The sequence below is a fragment of the Coregonus clupeaformis genome, chromosome 17 (genome assembly GCF_020615455.1).
Source record: "Coregonus clupeaformis isolate EN_2021a chromosome 17, ASM2061545v1, whole genome shotgun sequence".
NCBI lineage: Eukaryota > Metazoa > Chordata > Actinopteri > Salmoniformes > Salmonidae > Coregonus > Coregonus clupeaformis.
This window is the reverse complement of record NC_059208.1, coordinates 5,798,561-5,824,686: the sequence shown is the minus strand read 5'-3', so window position 1 is coordinate 5,824,686 and position 26,126 is coordinate 5,798,561. Positions and strand designations below refer to the sequence as shown.

General features: G+C 44.0%; 1 pseudogene; it reads right to left on the bottom strand.

Annotated features, from left to right (window-relative positions):
* LOC121585777 overlaps positions 1 to 25,104 on the bottom strand; it is a 47,945-nt pseudogene extending 22,841 nt beyond the window's left edge.
* Between the last annotated feature and the right edge of the window lie 1,022 nt (positions 25,105 to 26,126).

Genomic DNA, 26,126 nt, shown 5'->3' with positions numbered 1-26,126 from the left:
TAACATTTTTTACATGCATTTTTCTGGATTTTTTTGTTGTTATTCTGTCTCTCACTGTTCAAATAAACCTACCATTAAAATTATAGACTGATAATTTCATTGTCAGTGGGGAAACGTACAAAATCAGCAGGGGATCAAATACTTTTTTCCCTCACTGTACATACATACAGTTCCTTGCAAAACTATTCATTCCCATTGATGTTTTTCCTATTTTGTTGCATTACAACCTGTAATTTAAATGGATTTTTATTTGGATTTTCGTGTAATGGACATACACAAAATAGTCCAAATTGGTGAAGTGAAATAAAAAAAATTACTTGTTTCAGAAAATTCTAAAAACATAATTAGTTACATAAAGTCCACCTGTGTGCAATCTAAGTGTCACATGATCTGTCACATGATCTCAGTATATATACACCTTTTCTGAAAGGCCCCAGAGTCTGCAACACCACTAAGCAAGGGGCACCACCAAGCAAGCGGCACCATGAAGACCAAGGAGCTCTCCAAACAGGTCAGGGATAAAATTGTGGAGAAGTACAGATCAGGGTTGGGTTATAAAAAAATATCAGAAACTTTGAACATCCCACAGAGCACCATTAAATCCATTATTAAAAAATTGAAAGAATATGGCACCACAACAAACTGCCAAGAGAGGGCCGCCCACCAAAACTCACGGACCAGGCAAGGAGGGCATTAATCAAAGAGTCAACAAAGAGACCAAAGATTATTATTATTTATTTTTTTAGTCATTTAGCAGACGCTCTTATCCAGAGCGACTTACAGTTAGTGAGTGCATACATTTTCATAAAGTGTCAAGGCGTCAGTGTAATGCGGTAGGCGAAGTCAGGCGCAGGACACAGAGCTAATCAAAAGCGTACTTTACTCGTAGGTAAATTAATGAACAAAACCTCCACGCAGGGAGGAAACAAACCCGCACACTAACGACAACCAAAACATGAACAAACACACAGTGTGAGACAGAGGGTTAAATAGGGAAGACATAACTACATGATGGGAAACAGGTGTGACCAATAAAGACAAAACAAGTCGGACATAGACACATGGATCGGTAGTAGCTAGTATTCCGGTGACGACGAACGCCGAAGCCTGCCCGAGCAAGGAGGAGGGGCAGCCTCGGCTGAATTCGTGACATAAAGATAACCCTGAAGGAGCTGCAAAGCTCCACAGCGGAGATTGGAGTATCTGTCCATAGGACCACTTTAAGCCGTATACTCCACAGAGCTGGGCTTTATGGAAGAGTGGCCAGAAAAAAGCCATTGCTTAAAGAAAAAAATAAGCAAACACGTTTGGTGTTCGCCAAAAGGCATGTGGGAGACTCCCCAAACATATGGAAGAAGGTACTCTGGTCAGATGAGACTAAAATTGAGCTTTTTGGCCATCAAGGAAAATGTCTGGCGCAAACCCAACACCTATCATCATCCCGAGAACACAATTTTTCATCAGCAGGGATTGGGAAACTTGTCAGAATTGAAGGAATGATGGATGGCGCTAATTACAGGGACATTCTTGAGGGAAACCTGTTTAAGTCTTCCAGAGATTTGAGACTGGGACGAAGGTTCACCTTCCAGCAGGACAATAACCCTAAGCATACTGCTAAAGTAACACTTGAGTGGTTTAAGGGGAAACGTCTTGGAATGGCCTAGTCAAAGCCCAGACCTCAATCCAATTGAGAATATGTGGTATGACTTAAAGATTGCTGTACACCAGCGGAACCCATCCAACTTGAAGGAGCTGGAGCAGTTTTGCCTTGAAGAATGGACAAAAGTGCCAGTGGCTAGATGTGCCAAACTTATAGAGACTTGCAGCTGTAATTGATGCAAAAGGTGGCTCTACAAAGTATTGACTTTGGGGGGGATGAATAGTTATGCAGGCTCAAGTTTTCAGTTTTTTTGTCTTATGTCTTGTTTGTTTCACAAGGAAAAATAGGCTTGTTGTGTAAATCAAATGATACAAACCCCCCCAAAATAAATTTGAATTCCAGGTTGTAAGGCAACAAAATAGGAAAAATGCCAAGGGGGGTGAATACTTTCGCAAGCCACTGTACATAGAAATAAATGTATATACATATCCGTTTTTAAAATATATTTTCCTTTCTTACTTTCCAATCCCACTACCCCTCCCCTAATTTGAGTGAACAACAACGCTTAGGCCTCTACTTCCAGCTTATACATACTATATACATTTTATGGACACAGTCAATTTTACAATAATTCTTTTTTGCTTGTTTTTACTCCTGAACTTCCTCTAACCTCAACCTCTCCGATCATTTTCATGATGTCCATCCGGTTTGCTTCTATATGCCATATCTTTCAAACTGTGCTCTTTCATAAAAGTTCTTAACCTATAACCTAAACCAGAAACGTCCCTTTTTCAGGATCCTGTCTTTCAAAGATAATTCGTAAAATTCCAAATAACTTCACAGATCTTCATTGTAAGGGGTTTATACACTGTTTCCCATGCTTGTTCAATGAACCATAAACAATTAATGAACATGCACCTGTGGAACGGTCATTAAGACACTAACAGCTTACAGACGGTAGGCAATTAAGGTCACAGTTATGAAAATTTAGGACACTAAAGAGGCCTTTCTACTGACTCTGAAAAACACCAAAAGAAAGATGCCCAGGGTCCCTGCTCATCTGTGTGAATGTGCCTTAGGCATGCTGCAAGGAGGCATGAGGACTGCAGATGTGACCAGGGCAATAAATTGCAATGTCCTGTGAGACGCCTAAGACAGTGCTACAGGGAGACAGGACGGACAGCTGATCGTCCTCGCAGTGGCAGACCACGTGTAACAACACCTGCACAAGATCGGTACATCCGAACATCACACCAAAAAATATCACATGAATACACATTAGACATGGCAAAATGTCTAGAATAGCAAGACAATTAGCTTTAACACTGCAACATTTTCTTTGCATCCATGACAAAATGTGTTGAATTGCAGGAAATAAGCTTTAAACCTGCAACATTCTCTCCACCAACAAGAGGGGTGTGAACAGTTTGTGTCATGAACAGTGCTTGTGCCCATAGAAATAGACGTGGTGTGAGCGCGCAGGGGGGGGGCGCGGGATGTTCCCCAATGCTGGAAAGGGGGCCCGGAGTGAAGAAGTTTGGGACCGCCTGTGTTAATGTATGTCCTTTATACAGTACCGTTGTGTTGCTGAGGCTGGGAAGTCGTGTAGTGAAGCTGACAAAAACAGATTACAAATCCCATCACATTTACACACTGCACAGTAAATTAACATTACTCTCTTTAAGCCGCATACTAAACCTCGACATTCAATGAACTGTTACTATATCACGTTAAATCTCGCTTCGCATGTTGATAGCAGCAAATTAATTTTGCTTTGAGCCAAAGCTGCACAGATGAAATAATCACCTTTTGTGTTTATCATCAATAATTTGAGTACATCTGAGACTGACTCATCCATGAATGTATAAGACTAGTAAAACATCTCAGTTAGCATCTCTGCTAGCTCAGCAGGTTAACGTAAACATCCAACACTCTGGGGAGGAACTAACATTAGAGAGATTCAGACTAAAATGATTAGAGCAGCATCTTATTGACCTTTCAGCTGTGCTATTTCACTATGTCTGTCTATTTTCTGAGATGAAGGAATGCAACTAAAAGGACTTCACTAGATGACCATGCTGCAAAGTCAAATTTAGCTGCCGGTTATTAAGGCACAGGTTTTTGGAAAGAAATAGAGGTACCTCATTCCGTTGCAGCATTGCTAGATAAGCTGCCCAACACAAAGCCACCAGCAGGCTGCAGTCAGTCCTGAGCGAGAAACATCCATCAGTGTTAAGAGTGTGGATCACTTCAGCTCAGCCACAGAATGGGCCTATATGTCTCTTAGTCCCAGCAGCTCTGGTTCTGCTCTGTCTGGCTGATCTATGGGCTGCATTTAAAACAGGAACTGGCTAAAGTCTCTGGGAAGCCTTTCTGCCTCACTGACTGTATGAGTGTGGCTGATGCTCTGTCTTCACTACAGCAATCAGGTTTGAAAGGGCAGGGTGGGTATGTGTGTGTAATGAGGAAGGTGTGGGGGTTTCTGGTGGCAATCAGGCTGTGATTCATCTCTGGGCATCAGAATACAGTGTCAGAGATGATAACCTCTCCACCTCACAGGGAGGAGAGTGGGATGAAGACCTACTGCCATTTCAACAGCCTGACCCTGCCACTTTGTTTGATAAATTGACAGATGTGTGGACAGATGAGGCAGACTAGGGTAATGTACACAGAGAAATTACAACAAAAACATAAACAAGAGACTGTAATACAGCCTTATCTTGGGTTATGATAGGTCAATTTAATTGCACTAAACTCATAAGGCAATTATAAATTATATTCTTGAAGAATAAATGGGTCACAGACAGGAACCTGTATGCTCTCCTATTAGCCTCTTCACTCAAAACATGTTACATCAACATTCATTCGTTAAACGTATGTTTCGATTTACTAACCTCTTCACTCATGTTACATCAACATTCAATCGTTAAACGTATGTTTTGATTCACAGTATGAATCTGTAGCTCTGTTTGAAACTGAGGCCATGCATTGTTCCGTTCGTTACATGAATACAAACATGCATTATTCTCACTGTCATCACAGTATGTTAAGCATGCTATATTTCTCTCACCAAGACAGAGTCTAAAACTGGTTTGGTTTGAATCAGCCTTAATTTGTCTCCTTCTCAGAATCCATAGTGAAGGTGCATATAGCCTCAAGGCATGTTGGCAGGTGCCTCTCTGTATGCACAATTCATTTCCTTTAAACAGGTACACGGTAAGACTATACACTACCAGTCAAAAGTTTGGACACACCTACTCATTCAAGGGTGTTTCTTTATTTGTACTATTTTCTACATTGTAGAATACTAGTGAAGACATCAAAACTATGAAATAGCACATATGGAATCATGTAGTAACCAAAAAAGTGTTAAACAAATCAAAATAAATATTATATTTGAGATTCTTCAAAAAGCCACCCTTTGCCTTGATGACAGCTTTGCACACTCTTGGCATTCTCTCAACCAGCTTCATGAGGTAGTCACCTGGAATGCATTTCAATTAACAGGTGTGACTTCTTAAAAGTTAATTTGTGGGTTTTCTTTCCTTCTTAATGCGTTTGAGCCAATCAGTTGGGTTGTGACAAGGTAGGGGGTTGGCTACCACAGCATGGCTACCACAGCATTGTGCAGCGATACGCCATCCCATCTGGTTTGGGCTTAGTGGGACTATCATTTATTTTTTAACAGGACAATGACCCAACACACCTCCAGGCTGTGCAAGGGCTATTTTACCAAGAAGGAGAGTGATGGAGTGCTGCATCAGACAATCGCCCGACCTCAACCCAATTGAGATGGTTTGGGATGAGTCGGACGGCAGAGTGAAGGAAAAGCAGCCAACAAGTGCTCAGCATATGTGGGAACTCCTTCAAGACTGTTGGAAAAGCATTCCAGGTGAAGCTGGTTGAGAGAATGCGAAGAGTGTGAAAAGCTGTCATCAAGGCAAAGGGTGGCTATTTGAGTAATCTCAAATATAAAATATATTGATTTAACACTTTTATGGTTACTACATGATTCCATATGTGTTATTGCATAGTTTTGATGTCTTCACTATTATTCTACAACATATAAAATAGTAGAAATAAAGAAACCCTTGAATGAGTAGGTATGTGCAAACTTTTGACTGGTACTGTATGTAATGGCAGCAGCACTGGAGACATCTAGCATAGGCATAAGGATGCATTTAAATTAAGCTGTTGTTTACTACTTGACACACAGAGTAAGATGTGTGAATACAACTGATGTGTTACTACATTTCAGACACAATTCCTGCCATCACAAAATAGTAATAGATAAACATAATGATGTTGTAGGTGTTGAGACACATGACTACTGTCTGTATAGACCCCTTTTAGCTCCATATCTCTGACTGGAGCTGCAACACACCGTTTAAACTTTTCTTACTGTGCTCAGTAGCATGCAGTCTGGAATATTAGTCTATAAATAAGAGTAGAGGGATCTTCCATTACAGGCTGAGTGGAGTGACTGGTGAGAAGTAACCACAAGATAATGGACCTCCCTGGAGTATGACAGGCCTGAAAGATGGCTTTTAAAACCAGGATGCTTCTAGAGTCTCTCTCTCTCTATAATGACTCTGTAATCCCTGTGATATCATTGTAGCAGGTGATGACTGAATCATACAGGTTTGTAAGACTGTCATGATCACACAGACAGCAAAGTCTATCCATGTGTATAGTATACTGTCTGCTTTAGATGTTATACAGTAGTATGTATAACCAGAGAGCTGGTTTCCTTAGATCAAATGACAGTCTTGCAGTGACAGTATGACAGTATGGCATGCAGGGTTGGTGTCAATTCCGTTTCAATTCCAGTAAATTCAAATATTCTAATTCCTATTCTATTCAATGCTTTACAATGAGGAAAATGTGAATTTGAATTGGAGTTTGGATAACTTTTTGAGTTGACTGGAATTGAAATTGAATTGATCCCAACCTTGTTGGCATGGTTACTTGACTCTGGCACTGAATGTGTTTAAAATAAGTGACAGCATCAGTAAGAACTTCAGGACTTTGTTAATTTCTAACTTGTCTATTGCAAGAAAAACACTGGTGTGCGAAATGGCACCATATAGCCTATATAGTGCACTATTTAGTGCACAATTTTTATACCCGAAAGCCCTGCACTATATAGGGTGCCATTTGGGATGCAGAATGGGATGTGTTGATTAACAGGCAGTGGGACACTTATCACTCTGATGTTTCCTTTATAGCTGGTTGCAGTGGAGGCATACTGTAGCTAGCAGGAATACAGACAACTCTGCATGACAGAAAGCTTAGAGAGACAGACAGTTTATTTTGTTCTTCATTAAGGAGTAATTATGGAAGCTGCTAAATAGTATGAGGCAGTTGTCTCGTTAATTAGGCTTCACAGCTGTAAAGTTCACCGGCGATGTCCGAGTCGTCTGGCTGACTGATTTACGTGACAGCAGTCTGGATCACTCAATAGGGAAGCAGCAGCCTTCACGCTGTAGAGGGACAATACGCTGCTGGAAAGCACCTTTATCTCCATGTTAAATAAGACAATGAAAAGACAACATTGACTGAGACAGGGAGTAAATCACAAGAATATTGTATGAAAAATACAGTACTTGCATTATAATATTTGCATTATTGGTCCATTTGCACAGATATTCTTTATTTTTTGTTGTTACAGTACCCAAACTGACACACTACACACACGTCACAGGCTGGGAGCAGCACAGGGGCTGCGGCAGAGCAGCGTCCCTGGAGTACTGACCCACTGGGCACACCACATCATTTCAACGTGGAAATGTGGGTAATATTTGGTTGAGACATTGATCAATGAGATTTCAACCTTTATTCACCCACTCAAAAAGACAGTCAGAAGTTTGTTGAATTCCCAATGTGTTCTCACAAAGGAAAAACAATGTCAGATTTGTTGTTTAGTTGTCATCTAAATGGTATCACTGCGCTTTCAACCGTTTAAAGCACAACAACGTTCAAATGGGAATACAATGTCAGATATGTTGTATTTATACAACAACTTAATGTGTTATCACTGTGCTTCATCTAATAGAACAACCAAATGACCTGGATTGCAGTTGAGATTACATTAAAAGTAGCCTAAATAGTGCAAGTGATCAATGCTGTTCAAGATTCTGCACAGATAATTATAGCAATTGTGAAGATCTCCACAGACCTGCAACCTTTGCATGTGTAACAAGTGTTGACTTTCATGTTGTATAATTACACAAAATCTGAATAGTTCCCATTCCTGATATTAGTGTACATTCCTTTTGTTGTTGTAAGTGCCCTTTTTAATGACACACACTTCCTTCTCCTTCTGTATTCCCCCTCATAATAATAATCCTGCCCCCTTTACCTCTACCCTGTCTACTGTACCCATGTGGAAGAGGTAGTAGGTTACTGAAAAATTGTCCCATGAAAATCAGAATCAATCCTATGTTAAAACACAGATATTGAGTTTATATTGTCACTGACATTGTAATATTATGGTCTTCTACCAGTATATTGTGATATTTATGCATTTCATGCATTTCTGAACTTTTTATATTTTTTGATTTGTGACTGCTGTACATGCTAGCTAGTTACTGTACTTTTCTCTGTACATGTCGCCATTGGGCTATCATGGCTATTCATGTCCCCTGTTATTCATTTGTATTTTAGAGAGGAGTTGGTGCATACAGTGGCTTGCGAAAGTATTCACCCCCCTTGGCTTTTTCCTATTTTGTTGCCTTACAACCTGCAATTAAAATGTTTTTTTTTTTTTGGGGGGGGGTTTGTATAATTGTAATTACACAACAAGCCTACCACTTTGAAGATGCAAAATATTTTTTATCGTGAAACAAACAAGAAATAAGACAAAAAAACAGCAAACTTGAGCGTGCATAACTATTCACCCCCCCCCCCCCAAAAAAAAAAATCAAGACTTTGTTGAGCCACCTTTTGCAGCAATTAGAGCTGCAAGTCTCTTGGGGTATGTCTCTATAACCTTGGCTCATCTAGCCACTGGGATTTTTGCCCATTCTTCAAGGCAAAACTGCTCCAGCTCCTTCAAGTTGGATGGGTTCCGCTGGTGTACAGCAATCTTTAAGTCATACCACATATTCTCAATTGGAATGAGGTCTGGGCTTTGACTAGGCCATTCCAAGACATTTAAATGTTTCCCCTTAAACCACTCGAGTGTTGCTTTAGCAGTATGCTTAGGGTTATTGTCCAGCTGGAAGGTGAACCTCCATCCCAGTTTCCTTCAAGAATTTAACTGTATTTACCGCCATCCATAATTCCTTCAATTCTGACCAGTTTCCAGTCCCTGCCACCACCATGCTTCACTGTGGGGATGGTGTTCTCGGGGTGATGAGGGGTGTTGGGTTTGCGCCAGACATACCGTTTTCCTTGATGGCCAAAAAGCTCAATTTTAGTCTCATCTGACCAGAGTACCTTCTTCCATATGTTTGGGGAGTCTCCCACATGCCTTTTGGCGAACACCAAACATGTTTGCTTATTTTTTTCTTTAAGCAATGGCTTTTCTCTGGCCACTCTTCCGTAAACCCCATCTCTGTGGAGTGTACGGCTTAAAGTGGTCCTATGGACAGATATTCCAATCTCCGCTGTGGAGCTTTGCAGCTCCTTCAGGGTTATCTTTGGTATCTTTGTTGCCTCTCTGATTAATGGCCTCCTTGCCTGGTCCATGAGTTTTGGTGGGTGGCCCTCTCTTGGCAGGTTTGTTGTGGTGCCAGCTGGCAGCTTCATTAAATAGTACCCGCAAAACACCAGTCTCAATGTCAACAGTGAAGAGGCGACTCCGGGATGCTGACCTTCTAGGCAGAGATGCAAAGAAAAAGCCATATCTCAGACTGCCCATCTTAATATTTTATTTTTATTGGCCAGTCTGTGATGGCTTTTTCTTTGCAACTCTGCCTAGAAGGTCAGCATCCCGGAATCGTGTCTTCACTGTTGACGTTGAGACGTGTTTTGCGGATACTATTTAATGAAGCTGCCAGTTGAGGACCTGTGAGGCTCCTGTTTCTCAAACTAGACACTCTAATGTATTTGTCCTCTTGCTCAGTTGTGCACTGAGGCCTCCCACTCCTCTTTCTATTCTGGAGCCAGTTTGCGCTTTTCTGTGATGGGAGTAGTACACAGCGTTGTACGAGATCTTCCGTTTCTTGGCAATTTCTCACATGGAATAGCCTTAATTTCTCAGAACAAGAATAGACTGACGAGCTTCAGAAGAAAGTTATTTGTTTCTGGCCATTTTGAGCCTGTAATCGAACCCACAATTGCTGATGCTCCAGATACTGAACTAGTCTCAAGAAGGCCAGTTTTATTGCTTCTTTAATCAGCACAACAGTTTTCAGCTGTGCTAACATAATTGCAAAAGGGATTTCTAATGATCAATTAGCCTTTTAAAATGATAAACTTGGATTAGCAAACACAATGTGCCATTGGAACCCAGGACTGATGGTTGCTGATAATGGGCCTCTGTACGCCTATGTAGATATTCCATAAAAAATCAGCCGTTTCCAGCTACAATAGCCATTTACAACATTAACAATGTGTACACTGTATTTTTGATCAATTTGATGTTATTTTAATGGACAAAAATAATTGCTTTTCTTTCAAAAACAAGGACATTTCTAAGTGACCCTAAACTTTTGAACGGTAGTGTATACTGAGATCATGTGACACTTAGATTTCACACAGGTGGACTTTATTTAACTAATTATGTGACTTATTGTCACGTTCGTTGAGTAGGACCAAGGTGCAGTGGACCAAGGTGCAGTGTGGAATGCATACATGTTTATTCACTAAGTTAACGCACGACAAAACAACAAAAGCAACGTAAAGTGAAGCTCACAATGGCTACACACAAAACAAGCCAAACAAGAGTCAAGATCCCACAACATAGGTAGGCAAAATGGCTACCTAAGTATGATCCCCAATCAGAGACAACGATAGACAGCTGCCTCTGATTGGGAACCACACCCGGCCAACATAGATCTAAACATACTAGATCTACACATAGATATACACATTACATACAGTGGGGAGAACAAGTATTTGATACACTGCCGATTTTGCAGGTTTTCCTACTTACAAAGCATGTAGAGGTCTGTAATTTTTATCATAGGTACACTTCAACTGTGAGAGACGGAATCTAAAACAAAAATCCAGAAAATCACATTGTATGATTTTTAAGTAATTCATTTGCATTTTATTGCATGACATAAGTATTTGATCACCAGTAAGAATTCCGGCTCTCACAGACATGTTAGTTTTTCTTTAAGAAGCCCTCCTGTTCTCCACTCATTACCTGTATTAACTGCACCTGTTTGAACTCATTACCTGTATAAAAGACACCTGTCCACACACTCAATCAAACAGACTCCAACCTCTCCACAATGGCCAAGACCAGAGAGCTGTGTAAGGATATCAGGGATAAAATTGTAGACCTGCACAAGGCTGGGATGTGCTACAGGACAATAGGCAAGCAGCTTGGTGAGAAGGCAACAACTGTTGGCGCAATTATTAGAAAATGGAAGAAGTTCAAGATGACGGTCAATCACCCTTGGTCTGGGGCTCCATGCAAGATCTCACCTCGTGGGGCATCAATGTTCGTGAGGAAGGTAAGGGATCAGCCCAGAACTACACGGCAGGACCTGGTCAATGACCTGAAGAGAGCTGGGACCACAGTCTCAAAGAAAACCATTACTAACACACTACGCCGTCATGGATCAAAATCCTGTAGCGCACGCAAGATCCCCCTGCTCAAGCCAGCGCATGTCCATGCCTGTCTGAAGTTTGCCAATGACCATCTGGATGATCCAGAGGAGGAATGGGAGAAGGTCATGTGGTCTGATGAGACAAAAAATAGAGCTTTTTGGTCTAAACTCCACTCGCCGTGTTTGGAGGAAGAAGAAGGATGAGTACAACCCCAAGAACACCATCCCAACCGTGAAGCATGGAGGTGGAAACATCATTCTTTGGGGATGCTTTTCTGCAAAGGGGACAGGACGACTGCACCGTATTGAGGGGAGGATGGATGGGGCCATGTATCACGAGATCTTGGCCAACAACCTCCTTCCCTCAGTAAGAGCATTGAAGATGGGTCGTGGCTGGGTCTTCCAGCATGACAACGACCCGAAACACACAGCCAGGGCAACTAAGGAGTGGCTCCGTAAGAAGCATCTCAAGGTCCTGGAGTGGCCTAGCCAGTCTCCAGACCTGAACCCAATAGAAAATCTTTGGAGGGAGCTGAAAGTCCGTATTGCCCAGTGACAGCTCCGAAACCTGAAGGATCTGGAGAAGGTCTGTATGGAGGAGTGGGCCAAGATCCCTGCTGCAGTGTGTGCAAACCTGGTCAAGACCTACAGGAAACGTATGATCTCTGTAATTGCAAACAAAAGTTTCTGTACCAAATATTAAGTTCTGCTTTTCTGATGTATCAAATACTTATGTCATGCAATAATGCAAATTAATTACCGTACTTAAAAATCATACAATGTGATTTTCTGGATTTTTGTTTTAGATTCCGTCTCTCACAGTTGAAGTGTACCTATGATACAAATTACAGACCTCTACATGCTTTGTAAGTAGGAAAACCTGCAAAATCGGCAGTGTATCAAATATTTGTTCTCCCCACTGTAGATACTCACACCCTGACCAAACCAACTAGCGCACTCTATGTCAGGGCGTGACACTTATGAAGGTCATTGGTTGCACCAGATCTTATTTAGGGGCTTCTTAGCAAAGGGGGTGAATACAAATGCACGCACCACTTTTCATTTTATTTCACTTCAACAATTTGGACTATTTTGTGTATGTCCATTACATGAAATCCAAATAAAAATCCATTTAAATTACAGGTTGTAATGCAACAAAATAGGAAAAACGCCAAGGGGGATGAATACTTTTGCAAGGCACTGTAAGGGCAGCACAACATTTAATTTATGGATGTTTGTTTCTTTATCAGGTATGTCATGTGTTTTTGTTTTTTATGATATTTTACTGTTAGTTTTCAAGTGCACGTCATGTACTAACTGTAAGTAACATCTGGCTGTTATTTATGAAAGTTGGCTAGCCCAGGCTCATAGACTATTCTTAAGCAATAATGCTCGAGGGGGTGTGGTATATGGCCAATATACCATGGCTAAGGGCTGTTCTTTTGCACGACGCAACGCGGAGTGCCTGGATACAGCCCTTAGCCGTGGTTTATTGGCCATATACCACAAACCCCCAAGGTGCCTTATTGCTATTATAAACTGGTTAACAACATAATTAGAGCAGTAAAAATAAATGTTTTGTCATACCCGCTGTCAGCCAATCAGCATTCAGGGCTCGAACCACCTAGTTTATAATTGTCAAATGAGATTGTTATTCTTACCCTTTCTACTGTATCCATGTGTAAGAGAGTTGGTGCATAAGGGCCGCACAACATTCTAATTTATGGATGTTGTTTGTTTCTTTATCAGAGAATAAAAGATCAACACCAACCCTGATCCTTTGGTCATATGTACAGTATTTCACAAAAGTGAGTACACCCCTCACATTTTTGTAAATATTTGAGTATATCTTTTCATGTGACAACACTGAAAAATTACACTTTGCTACAATGTAAAGTAGTGAGTGTACAGCTTGTATAACAGTGTAAATCTGCTGTCCCCACAAAATAACACAACACACAGCCATTAATGTCTAAACCGCTGGCAACAAAAGTGAGTACACCCCTAAGTGAAAATGTCCAAATTGGGCCCAAAGTGTCAATATTTTGTGTGGCCACCATCATTTTCCAGCACTGCCTTAACCCTCTTGGGCATGGAGTTCACCAGAGCTTCACAGGTTGCCACTGGAGTCCTCTTCCACTCCTCCATGACGACATCACGGAGCTGGTGGATGTTAGAGACCTTGCACTCCTCCACCTTCCGTTTGAGGATGCCCCACAGATGCTCAATAGGATTTAGGTCTGGAGACATGCTTGGCCAGTCCATCACCTTTACCCTCAGCATTTTTAGCAAGGCGGTGGTCGTCTTGGAGGTGTGTTTGGGGTCGTTATCATGTTGGAATACTGCCCTGCGACCCAGTCTCCGAAGGGAGGGGATCATGCTCTGCTTCAATATGTCACAGTACATGTTGGCATTCATGGTTCCCTCAATGAACTGTAGCTCCCCAGTGCCGGCAGCACTCATGCAGCCCCAGACCATGACACTCCAACCACCATGCTTGACTGTAGGCAAGACACACTTGTCTTTGTACGACATACAGTCATGTGTGCATACATTTTTACGTATGGGTGGTCCCGGGGATCGAACCCACTAAACTGTTTGCGGGCTTTCTTGTGCATCATCTTTAGAAGAGGCTTCCTTCTGGGACGACAGCCATGCAGACCAATTTGATGCAGTGTGCGGCGTATGGGTCAGCACTGACAGGCTGACCCCCCACCCCTTCAACCTCTGCAGCAATGCTGTCAGCACTCATACGTCTATTTCCCAAAGACAACCTCTGGATATGACGCTGAGCACGTGCACTCAACTTCTTTGGTCGACCATGGCGAGGCCTGTTCTGAGTGGAACCTGTCCTGTTAAACCACTGTATGGTCTTGGCCACCGTGCTGCAGCTCAGTTTCAGGGTCTTGGCAATCTTCTTATAGCCCAGGCCATCTTTATGTAGCGCAACAATTATTTTTTTCAGATTCTCAGAGAGTTCTTTGCCATGAGGTGCCATGTTGAACTTCCAGTGACCAGTATGAGGGAGTGTGAGAGCGATGACACCAAATGTAACACACCTGCTCCCCATTCACACCTGAGACCAATTTGGACATTTTCACTTAGGGGTGTACTCACTTTTGTTGCCAATGGTTTAGACATTAATGGCTGTGTGTTGAGTTATTTTGAGGGGACAGCAAATTTACACTGTTATACAAGCTGTACACTCACTACTTTACATTGTAGAAAAGTGTCATTTCTTCAGTGTTGTCACATGAAAAGATATACTCAAATATTTACAAAAATGTGAGGGGTGTACTCACTTTTGTGAGATACTGTAAGCAGATCAAAACACAAAGCAGAGGCAATCTACACCGGTCAAACATGTTATCTTGAACACAGGTTGATGTTTATTGTCATGAGTCTTGCCTTGGAGGCAGAACTGAGCGGTTTCCGCTAGATGGGCCAGCTGCAATGTCAAAATTGGCTATATTGTAAAAATTCATGAAAACAATAATTCGCTTTTTGGTCTTAATTTAAGGTTAGGGTTAGGGATTAGGGTTAGCAGTGTGGTTAAGATTAGGTTTAAAATCATATTGTATGACTTTGTGGCTGTGCCAGCTAGTGACATCTCTGTAGAGCTGCCTCCAGGGCAAGACTCATGACAATAAATGGCAATCTGCATCTTGAACATGCACGCTTTCTATGATTACATAAGAATATATTTATAGTTCCATTAAGCTATCCCAAACAGTTATTCTAATAAAACAGAATTACTCCCCCATGGAACTTCTTTATAAAAAATGTCTCTTCTTAGGCAAAATGTATCATAAATTGTGTTATTAATGTTGAAATCCACGCAAACATTCAGATTTATAAACCTTGAACTTGAATGTGAAAATATGTGAATAACTTTGATTAACTTCTTATTTCTCTCTTTGGTTTCAAACTACTGTATACCGATGTACAATTTCATACATTACAACATAAGGTTGTTGTTGTTTTTATGGTTATTGTATATGTTGTCCATAGGTTATTGTATATGTTGTCCATAGGTTATTGTATATGTTGTCCATAGGTTATTGTATATGTTGTCCATAGGTTATTGCATATGTTGTCCATTGGTTACTGTATATGTTGTCCATAGGTTATTGTATATGTTGTCCATAGTTGTACACTACCGGTCAAAAGTTTTAGAACACCTAGTCATTCAAGGGTCTTTCTTTATTCGTACTATTTTCTACATTGTAGAATAATAGTGAAGACATAAAAACTATGAAATAACACATATGGAATCATGTAGTAACCAAAATGTTTTTAAACAAATCAAAATAAATGTTATATTTGAGATTATTCAAATAGCCACCCTTTACCTTGATGACAGCTTTGCACACTCTTGGCATTCTCTCAACCAGCTTCATGAGGTAGTCACCTGGAATGCATTTCAATTAACAGGTGTGCCTTCTTAAAAGTTAATTTGTGGAATTTCTTTCCTTCTTAATGCATTTGAGCCAATCAGTTGTGTTGTGACAAGGTAGGGGGGTATACAGAAGATAGCCCTATTTGGTAAAAGACCAAGTCCATATTATGGCAAGAACAGCTCAAATAAGCAAAGAGAAATGACAGTTCATCATTACTTTACGACATGAAGATCAGTCAATACGGAACATTTGAAGAACTTTGAAAGTTTCTTCAAGTTCAGTCACAAAAAACATCAAGCGTTATGATGAAACGGGCTCTCATGAGGACCACCACAGGAATGGAAGACCCAGAGTTACCTCTGCTGTAGAGGATAAGTTCATTAGAGTTACCAGCCTCAGAACTTTCAGCCCAAATAAATGCTTCACAGAGTTCAAGTAACAGACACATCTCAACATCAACTGTTCAGTGGAGACTGTGTGAATCAGGCCTTCATGGTCGAATTGCTGCAAAGAAACCACTACTAAAGGACACCAATAAGGAGAAGAGACCTGCTTGGGCCAAGAAACACGAGCAATGGATATTAGACCTGTGGAAAGTTGTCCTTTGGTCTTTGGTTCCTACCGCCGTGTCTTTGTGAGATGCGGTGTGGTTGAACGGATGATCTCTGCATGTGTCTTTCCAACCGTAAAGCATGGAGGAGGAGATGTTATGGAGTGGGGGTGCTTTGCTGGTGACACTGTCTGTGATTTATTTAGAATTCAAGGCACATTTAACCAGCATGGCTACCACAGCATTCTGCAGCGATACACCATCCCATCTGGTTTGGGCTTAGTGGGACTATCATCAAACAGGACAATGACCCAACACACCTCCAGGCTGTGTAAGGGCTATTTTACCAAGAAGGAGACTGATGGAGTGCTGCATCAGATGACCTGGCCTCCACAATCCCCCGACCTCAACCAAATTGAGATGGTTTGGGATTAGTCGGACGGCAGAGTGAAGTGCTCAGCATATGTGGGAACTCCTTCAAGACTTTTGGAAAAGCATTCCAGGTGAAACTGGTTTAGAGAATGCCAAGAGTGTGCAAAGCTGTCATCAAGGAAAAAGGTGGCTACTTTGAAGAATCTCAAATATAAAATATATTTTGATTTGTTTAACACTTTTTTGGTTACTACATGATTCCATATGTGTTATTTCATAGTTTTGATGTCTTCACTATTATTCTACAATGTAGAAAATAGTAAAAAAAATAAAAATAAAGAAAAACCCTTGAATGACTAGGTGTTCTAAAACTTTTGACTGGTAGTGTATTTCTTAATCATTCCTGTCCACTCCTCTCTAGAGCTATTGAGATTCTGGGGTTGTTTTAACCTTATTTACCAGCCAAGTCACCTCTGATGTATGATAAATGGTCCTCTTATTTGCAGTGTGGTGTGAAGTGACCATCTACATAATAACTCAGCGGAGGGCACAGCACCACACCTGTAGGACAGAGGAACAGAGCAGTGGGAGTAGGAGCTGCAGTCCAAACCAAGGCCTGGGTGGTGTGGTGTAGATGATAAAGATGATAACACTATCTGGCTTTGGATGGGTCCCAAGTGTTTCTGTGGAGACACACTACTGTCCTTAGACTATAGAGAATATGTCTGGTACGTTGTGGGGGGAAAACACAGATACCATTTGGAACAATAGAGTGGCCGTTGCTGGGTTACGCACACATATTCATCTCACTTGGAAAGTGACAAGTTCTCTGTGTTACAACACACCCCTAGCTCACCTCAACTACTGTGCAAATTTAAATGTTTTTTTGTCCAAACAGTAGTAGGATTTACATACCAGAGCCATACAAATCATAGGATATCTTTTGTATGTGGGCCATCAACACCTAACTAGGCAGGTAGCCTAGTGGTTAGAGCGTTTGGCCAGTAACTGCAAGGTTGCTAGTTTGAATCACTGAGCCAACAAGGTGAAAAATCTGTCTATGTGCCTTTGAGCAAGGCCATTAAGCTTATGCTCTAGGATCACCTATGCAATTAAAAAATAATAATAATCACACATGCGTATAATACACACTTGTAGGACTACATGTGTGAAATAGGACAAATATAAGCACCCATTATATTATTATTGTAACTATAGTGTGGCCGGAGCTGATAGTGTGTAACAAGCTGTAATGAAACCAACCCTCCATTCCTAACAAAGCATTGTCCTGTCAGTACATTTACATTACATTTTTGTCATTTAGCAGACGCTCTTATCCAGAGCGACTTACAGGAGCAATTAGGGTTAAGTGCCTTGCTCAAGGGCACATTAACGTCATTTAGCAGACGCTCTTAGCCAGAGCGACTCACAAATTGGTGCGTTCACCCTATAGCCAGTGGGATAACCACTTTACAATTTGGGGGGGGGTAGAAGGATTACTTTATCCTATCCCAGGTATTCCTTAAAGAGGTGGGGTTTCAAATGTCTCCGGAAGGTGGTGAGTGACTCCGCTGTCCTGGCGTCGTGAGGGAGCTTGTTCCACCATTGGGGTGCCAGAGCAGCGAACAGTTTTGACTGGGCTGAGCGGGAACTATGCTTCCGCAGAGGAAGGGGAGCCAGCAGGCCAGAGGTGGATGAACGCAATGCCCTCGTTTGGGTGTAGGGACTGATCAGAGCCTGAAGGTACAGAGGTGCCGTTCCCCTCACTGCTCCATAGGCAAGCACCATGGTCTTGTAGCGGATGCGAGCTTCAACTGGAAGCCAGTGGAGTGTGCGGAGGAGGGGGGTGACGTGAGAGAACTTGGGAAGGTTGAACACCAGACGGGCTGCGGCATTCTGGATGAGTTATAGGGGTTTAATGGCACAGGCAGGGAGGCCAGCCAACAGCGAGTTGCAGTAGTCCAGCCGGGAGATGACAAGTGCCTGGATTAGGACCTGTGCCGCTTCCTGTGTAAGGCAGGGTCGTACTCTCCGAATGTTGTAGAGCATGAACCTGCAGGAGCGGGTCACCGCCTTGATGTTGGCGGAGAACGACAGGGTGTTGTCCAGGGTCACGCCTAGGCTCTTCGCACTCTGGGAGGAGGACACAGCGGAGTTGTCAACCGTGATGGCGAGATCATGGAACGGGCAGTCCTTCCCCGGGAGGAAGAGCAGCTCCGTCTTGCCAGGGTTCAGCTTGAGGTGGTGATCCGTCATCCATACTGATATGTCTGCCAGACATGCAGAGATGCGATTCGCCACCTGGTTATCAGAAGGGGGAAAGGAGAAGATTAGTTGTGTATCGTCAGCGTAGCAATGATAGGAAAGGCCATGTGAGGATATGACAGAGCCAAGTGACTTGGTGTATAGGGAGAAAAGGAGAGGGCCTAGAACTGAGCCCTGGGGGACACCAGTGGTGAGAGCACGTGGTGCGGAGACAGCTTCTCGCCACGCCACTTGGTAGGAGCGACCGGTCAGGTAGGACGCAATCCAGGAGTGAGCCGCGCCGGAGATGCCCAGCTCGGAGAGGGTGGAGAGGAGGATCTGATGGTTCACAGTATCAAAGGCAGCAGACAGGTCTAGAAGGACAAGAGCAGAGGAGAGAGAGTTAGCTTTAGCAGTGCGGAGAGTCTCCGTGACACAGAGAAGAGCAGTCTCAGTTGAATGACCAGTCCTGAAACCTGATTGGTTTGGATCAAGAAGGTCATTCTGAGAGAGATAGCAAGAGAGTTGGCTAAAGACGGCACGCTCAATAGTTTTGGAAAGAAAAGAAAGAAGGGATACTGGTCTGTAGTTGTTGACATCAGTGGGGTCGAGTGTTGGTTTTTTGAGAAGGGGAGCAACTCTCGCTCTCTTGAAGACGGAAGGGACATGGCCAGCGGTCAAGGATGAGTTGATCAGCGAGGTGAGGTAGGGGAGAAGGTCACCGGAGATGGTCTGGAGAAGGGAGGAGGGGATGGGGTCAAGCGGGCAGGTTGTTGGGCGGCCTGCAGTCACAAGTCGCAGGATTTTATCTGGAGAGAGAGGGGAGAAAGAAGTCAAAGCATAGGGTAGGGCAGTGTGAGCAGGACCAGCAGTGTCATTAGACTTAACAAACGATTTAACACACCCCTCAAGTATGCAGCTTGAATAGGTAATTACAGTCCCTTGCAAAAGTATTCAGACCCCTTGGATTTCCTTACATTTTATTGTGTTACAAAGTGGGATTAAAATTGATTTAATTGTCTTTTTTTTGTCAACAATCTACACAAAATAGTCTAATGTCAAAGTGGAAGAAAAATGATATATACACTACCGTTCAAAAGTTTGGGGTCACTTAGAAATGTCCTTGTTTTCGAAAGAAAAGGTATTTTTTTGTCCATTAAAATAACATCAAATTGATCAGAAATACAGTGTAGACATTGTTAATGTTGTAAATGGCTATTGTAGCTGGAAACGGCTGATTTTTTATGGAATATCTACATAGGCGTACAGAGGCCCATTACCAGAAACCATCAGTCCTGGGTTCCAATGGCACGTTGTGTTTGCTAATCCAAGTTTATAATTTTAAAAGGCTAATTGATCATTAGAAAACACTTTTGCAATTATGTTAGCACAGCTGAAAACTGTTGTGCTGATTAAATAAGCAATAAAACTGGCCTTCTTGAGACTAGTTGAATATCTGGAGCATCAGCAATTGTGGGTTCGATTACAGAATCAAAATGTCCAGAAACAAATAACTTTCTTCTGAAACTCATCAGTCTTTTCTTGTTCTGAGAAATTAAGGCTGTTCCATGCGAGAAATTGCCAAGAAACAGAAGATCTCGTACAATGCTGTGTACTACTCCCTTCACAGAACAGCGCAAACTGGCTCTAATAGAAAGAGGAGTGGGAGGCCCCGGTGCACAACTGAGCAAGAGGACAAATACATTAGTGTCTAGTTTGAGAAACAGATGCCTGACTGGTCCTCAACTGGCAGCTTCATTAAATAGTACCCGCAAAACACCAGTCTCAACGTCAACAGTGAAGAGGCGACTCCGGGATGTTGACCTTCTAGGCAGAGTTGCAAAGAAAAAGCCATATCTCAGACTGGCCAATAAAAATAAAAGATTAAGATGGACAAAAGAACACAGACACTGGACAGAGGAAGATTGGAAAAAAGTGTTATGGACAGACGAATCGAAGTTTGAGGTGTTCGGATCACAAAGAAGAACATTTGTGAGACGCAGACCAAATGAAAATATGCTGGAGGAGTGCTTGATGCCATCTGTCAAGCATGGTGGAGGCATTGTGATGGTCTGGGGGTGCTTTGGTGGTGGTAAAGTGGGAGATTTGTACAGGGTAAAAGGGATCTTGAAGAAGGAAGGCTATCACTCCATTTTGCAACGCCATGCCATACCCTGTGGACGGCACTTGATTGGAGCCAATTTCCTCCTACAACAGGACAATGACCCAAAGCACAGCTCCAAACTACACAACAACTATTTAGGGAAGAAGCAGTCAGTTGGTATTCTGTTTATAATGGAGTGGCCAGCACCGTCACCGGATCTCAACCATATTGAGCTGTTGTGGGAACAGCTTGATCCAACTTGTGGGAAGTGCTTCAGGAAGCATGGGGTGAAATCTCTTCAGATTACCTCAACACATTGACAACTAGAATGCCAAAGGTCTGCAAGGCTGTAATTGCTGCAGATGGAGGATTCTTTGACGAAAGCTAAGTTTGAAGGACACAATTATTATTTCTAACCTTGTCAAAGACTACATTTCCTATGCATTTTTCTATATTTCCTATTCAAACTCATTTCATGTATGTTTTCATGGAAAACAAGGACATTTCTAAGTGACCCCAAACGTTTGAACGGTAGTGTATATTTTTAAGATTAATAAAAAATCTAATGAATCAAATATAGTTTTGCATAAGTATTCAGCTCCCTGAGTCCATACATATGGATATGCAATATTTGCCTATTATTCTTTTCACAATTCTTCAAGCTCTGTCAAATGTTGGGGATCATGGGTAGACCGCAATTATTACGTTTTGCCATAGTATTTCAAGCAGATTTAAGTCAAAACTGTAACTTGGCCACTTAGGAACATTCACTGTATTCTTGGTAAGCAACTCCAGTGTAGATTTGGTCTCGTGTCGTTGGTTATTGTCCTGCTGAAAGGTGAATTCCTCTCCCAGTGTCTGGTGTAAAGCAGACTGAAGCAGGTTTTGCTCTTGGATTTTGCCTGTGCTTAGCCTCATCCCGTTTACTTTTATCCTGAAAAACTCCCCAGTATTTGCCGATGTCAAGCATACCCATATCATGATGCAGCCACCAGCATGCTTAAAAATAAGGAAGCAGTTAATCAGTGATTGGATTTGCCCCAAACACATGGCTTTGCATTTATGCCAAAAATAGTATTCCTTTACCATGCTTTTTTGCAGTATTACTTTAGTGTCTTGATGCGTACAAGATGCATGTTTTGTAATATTTTTTATTTAGTTTATTTGTGTTCTTCTTTTCACTCTGTCATTTAGTTCATTAGTGTGGAGTCAGTACAATGTTGTTGATCCATCCTCAGTTCTCTCCCATCACAGCCATTGAACTCTGTAGCTGTTTTAAAATCACCAATGGTCTCATGGTGACATCCCTGAGCAGTTTCCTTCCTGTCCTGCAGCTCAGCTCAGAAGGACGACTGTATCTTTGAGGTGTCTGGGTGGTTTAATACAATTATTTACCAGACCATGCTTAAAGAGATATTCAATGTCTGATTTGTTAGTATTACCCATCTGCCAATCACTGTCCTTTTTTACGAGGCTTTCGAAAAGCTCCCTGGTCTTTGTAGTTTAATCTGTCCTTGAAATTCAATACTTGACTGAGGGACCTTACAGATGTATTGGAGACAGAGGAAGGGTTAGTCGTTTAAAAATCACGTCAAACCCTATTATTTCACACGAGTGAGTCCATGTAACTTTTTATGTGGTTTGATAAGCCAAATTAAGCTTGCCTTAACAAAGGGGCTGAATACTTATGCAACGACTATATTTTAGTTATTTAACTTTGTAATAACCCTCCCGTTGTCCTGGTATTCTGTACACACGCCGTGCCCTCCGGGTCGAACTGTCCCCCTCTCACTAAAGGCCCAATTGGAACATGTGGGACAGTATGCGTGCGAACAGCCTTTGCAGATGTATTTGTTACACCTGGTGCACAAAGTGTGTGTTTTACAGTCCTTCTTTGTGGGGCAGACCTGACACCTCTTCCATTTACTGGGTTGTGCGGGGTCGGGTGCTTGGGCCGGTGCGTGGTCCGGTGCGTGGGCCGCTGCGGTGGGGCCTTGATCCCGGGGCTGATCACGATACGTAGCCCTCTGAACAGCTTTGACGAGCGCCGCAGAGGCTTCGGTGCGAGGGAGACGGGCCCTTCTTTATATGAACGGAGTCACTAGTGCCTTTCCCAGCTGCTCGAGGAACACCCTCCTCTTGTTTCGCTTACCAGGCATCCAAGTAGGGTTGAGCTCTCGCCATATGACAAAAGTGTTGTAGGAGGACACGTCAAGGATGTTGTGGAAGATGACCAGGGGCCAGCGGGCGGTCATCCTCCTGCAGCTGTAGGTTCCAATCACCTTGTCTAGGTTGTCCACACCTCCCTTGTTGCTGTTGTAGTCTAGGACGATGGCCGGCTTCTTGTCCTGGCGACGGCTAACGTGAGCCTCGGTGTGCAGCGTGCTCAGGAGTAAGACGTTCTTGTTTTTCTTTGGCAGGTAGGACACTAGAGCGGTGGTGGGCGTGAAGGCGAACTTGGAGGAGAAGAGGAGCCTGTCCTTTGAGGCGAGCAGCGCCGGCGGGAGCTCTGGCTTGTTCTTTCTGACTGTGCCGACCACGGTGAAGTTCCTCCTCAGGAGCTGGCGCGCGAGCTCGTATGAGGTGAAGAAATTGTCGCAGGTGACGTTGTGACCCCTGAGTCCCTGCGTCAAATCGAGCACGACCCTCATCCCCTGGTTCTTCTCGGGGCCTCCGCAGGTGGCCTTCCCGGTGTAGACCTGCATCTTCCAGGCGTAGCAGGATTTGGAGTCGCAGGCCACCCAGGTCTTGATGCCGTATTTGGCCGGCTTGCTTGGAGTATACTGCCGGAAAGGACATCGGCCTAGAGGAGAGAGAGAGAGAGAGAGAGAGAGAGAGAGAGAGAGAGAGAGAGAGAGAGAGAGAGAGAGAGAGAGAGAGAGAGAGAGAGAGAGAGAGAATATTAGCTTTAGCGTGTTGTGTTGTGTACGGTGTTGTTGTGCTCTTGTATGGTGTTGTTGGCCCGGCCCACCTCTGAAAGGGACCAGTTGCTCGTCCACCGTCACGTCGGGCCCGGGGTTGTAGAGGAGCGGCAGCCTCTCGACCCACTTGTCCCAGACCTCTCTTACGGCCGCAAGTTTGTCACCGCCGCCTGCTGCGCGTCTCTCGGCTCTGGTCTGGCGGTCGTCGAAGCGAAGGAGTCTCGAGTAAGCATGAAAGACTTTGAGCGGCATGGTTGCGCGGAAAATGGTCCTCCCGCTCTCGGCGTCCCAGAGACTAGAGGCTGCTTCGCCTCGGGACCTGTACACGCCGGCTAGGATGAGCAGCCCTACGTAGGCTCGCAGGTCGGTGGAGTCCATCGCTTTCCAGCAGCCGCTGCGGTCGCGGTCGTGGTCTTCGTGGTCGTCGGCATAGTGGCGGTGGTCGTCGTCGCGGCAGCCGTCGCCGTCGCCTCGGGCTCTGTATTTTCGAACGCCCTCCAGATTGGTCATCTCCAGGATGATGTCTTCTATCTCCGGTGTGAAAAACAGGCGGAACGTGGAGAGGATGTCGCGGGCTTGGCCTACGGCCTGCCTAGTAGGCCCGGGCCTCATGTCCTCCGGCACCTCAGCAACCGGCCTGTTACTTTTTGCCGCTGCGGCGGCCCCTCTGACGCCCCAATTGTTGTCACAGGGCACCGAGCACCATTGGATTTGGCCGTTTCTCGACACGAATGTCTCTCTTTCCACTCGAGGGATATCGTGTTGTGGTCGGGGGCTGAGGCGGCGGCGGCGGCGGTCTCCTCGCTCTCCTTCACCTTCCCCTTGTTCTTCTTCTCCTTCTTCTTCTTCTTGGTCGTCGTCGTCGTCATCGTCGTTGTCGTCGTCGTCATCGTCTCGTTCGTCTTCTACGCCTTGGCCTTCTTCTACTTGGGCGTCGTCCTTGTCGTCGGCGGCGGCGGCGTCGTAGTCGTCGTCGTCCTCCTCGGTGGTCTCCTCGTCCTCTGGGTTGTATTCCTTCCCGTCTTCTTCTTCGGACGCTTCCTCCTCCGCTTCCTCGTCGCAGTCAGAGTCATTGGAAAATATATGTTCTAGGACCTGTTTGGCCGTGAAACGCACAGCACTCATAATAGCTTCGGCACCCAGGCTGGGGAAGTCCCCAAGACCTCTCTTCGGGACGTGTCCGGACATGCCACCGAGGCAATATTAGTAGTAGTAGTAGTAGTAGTAGTAGTAGTAGTACTAGTAGTAGTACTAGTAGTACTAGTAGTTGTAGTTGTAGTTGTTCTTGGTGTTTGTTTACGGCTTACCTACTACCTCTGGCTCAGAGCTTATGCCTCTAACGCGTAGCCTGGGTCGTTTTGACCCCGGCCAGGACAGGACAGGACAACGCTAGGGGTTATACAGCCACTCGCTCTAACACTCTAACACGTAGCCTGGGTCTTTTTGACCCCAGCCAGGACAGGACAACGCTAGGGGTTATACAGCCACTCGCTCTAACACGTAGGCTCTGACACGTAGCCTGGGCCGTTTTGACCCCGGCCAGGACAGGACAACGCTAGGGGTTATACAACCACTCGCTCTAACACTCTGACACGTAGCCTGGGCCGTTTTGACCCCGGACAGGACAGGACAGGACAACGCTAGGGGTTATACAGCCACTCGCTCTAACACTCTAACACGTAGCCTGGGTCTTTTTGACCCGGACAGGACAGCGGGAGGGGATATACAGCCACTAGCTCTAACACGTAGGCTCTGACACGTAGCCTGGGTCGTTTTGACCCCGGCCAGGACAGGACAACGCTAGGGGTTATACAGCCACTCGCTCTAACACTCTAACACGTAGCCTGGGTCATTTTGACCCCGGACAGGACAGCGGGAGGGGATATACAGCCACTCGCTCTAACACGTAGGCTCTGACACGTAGCCTGGGCCGTTTTGACCCCAGCCAGGACAGGACAGGACAGGACAACGCTAGGGGTTATACAGCCACTCGCTCTAACACGTAGGCTCTGACACGTAGCCTGGGTCTTTTTGACCTGGACAGGACAACGCTAGGGGTTATACAGCCACTCGCTCTAACACGTAGGCACTGACACGTAGCCTGGGTCGTTTTCACCCCGGCCAGGACAGGACAACGCTAGGGGCTATACAGCCACTCGCTCTAACACGTAGCCTGGGTCATTTTGACCCCGGCCAGGACAGGACAATGC